The sequence below is a fragment of the Elaeis guineensis genome, chromosome 6 (assembly GCF_000442705.2).
Source record: "Elaeis guineensis isolate ETL-2024a chromosome 6, EG11, whole genome shotgun sequence".
NCBI lineage: Eukaryota > Viridiplantae > Streptophyta > Magnoliopsida > Arecales > Arecaceae > Elaeis > Elaeis guineensis.
Genome location: NC_025998.2, coordinates 22,867,547 through 22,869,115, shown reverse-complemented (window position 1 = coordinate 22,869,115; position 1,569 = coordinate 22,867,547).

Below are 1,569 nucleotides of genomic sequence, written 5' to 3'. Positions count from 1 at the left end.
TGTAGGCAACTGTGGAATGAAATAGAAGCTTTGGTACGTCGAGGCTACCTCGATAAATATGTGAGGCCAAACAAAGCCATAGAGTATCGGCCTGAGGTTGAAGGCAGCCTTGGGGATTATAACCGACCAATGACAAGAGTCATACACATGATATCTAGTGTCCCACAGAGCACTAGTGATCCATTACCCAAGAGGCAAAAGATAGAAGAAATTATCTTTTTTTTGAGAATGATGTAGAGGAGATTCAAACCTCACATAATGATGCTATTGTTGTCTCTATGACAATAGCAAAATATGATGTAAAAAAAAAAATTTGGTTGATTATCGAAGCTCTGTCGATGTATTGTTCTACGATACATTTTAAAAAATAAATTTGGTAGGTCAGTTAAAATAGGTCAGTATCCCACTCATTGGGTTCTGAGGCAATCCTATAGCTATTGAAGGAGAAATTAATCTACCGGTTACAGCAGGACAGGAATCAAAGCAGTTAACGGTGCAGCTCATATTTTTTATGGTTAAAATTCCATCCGCTTATAATGCTATTCTTAGCCGATCTGATCTTAATGCTCTCAAAGCTATTATCTCTACTACCACCTATTGGTATGATTCCCGACTAAGAAAGAAACTAGAGAAATGCATGAAGATCAGATAGTAACTTGACCATATTTCATGATCGCCTCCAAGATGAAACAACCCTCAGAAGGTGTGCCAATTGATGAGCTAGATCCAATAGATGAGGTCGGAAAAAATCGAGGTGATGTCGCTGAAAAGTTGGAAATTATTTCTTTAAGAGATGACTCGAGAAAAATAGTTCAGATTGGGTCAAATCTTAAACCCAATCTGAGAGACAAAATGATCAAGTTTCTTAGGGCAAATGCTGATGTATTCGCCTGATCGGCTTCTGACATGCCTAATATTTTACTTTTGTGATTATCCACAAGCTGAATGTTAATTCAAAGTTCAGACCAGTTCAATAAAAGAAGAGAAGTTTTGCTCCAGAAAAATAAAAAGCCATTGATGGAAAGTTGATAAGCTCCTGAAGATGAAATTTATTAGAGAAGCTTATTATCCGAAGGGATAGCCAATATTGTTATGGTCAAGAAGGCTAATGGCAAATGAAGAATATATATTGACTACACCAACCTCAACAAAGTTTGCCCAAAGGATAAATTTTTTCTATTAAAAATTGATCAGCTAATGGATGCCACTTCAGATTATAAACTCCTAAGTTTTATGGATGCTTTCTCAGAATACAACCATATCAGAATGGCTCTTGAAGATAAAGAAAATATGACTTTTGTCATCGAAATAGATTTATACTATAATAAAATAATACCTTTTAATCTTAAAAATATAAATGCAATATACCAGCATCTCGTCAACAAAATCTTCAAACATCAGATCGGTCAGAACATGGAGATTTATGTTGATGACATACTGGTGAAGAGCATCGAGAAAGATTGGCACATCATCGATCTGGAGGAAGTATTTGGAGAGTTCAGGAAGCATCAGATGAAGCTGAATCTGAACAAATATGCTTTAGGAGTAATCTCGAATAAGTTTTTTGAT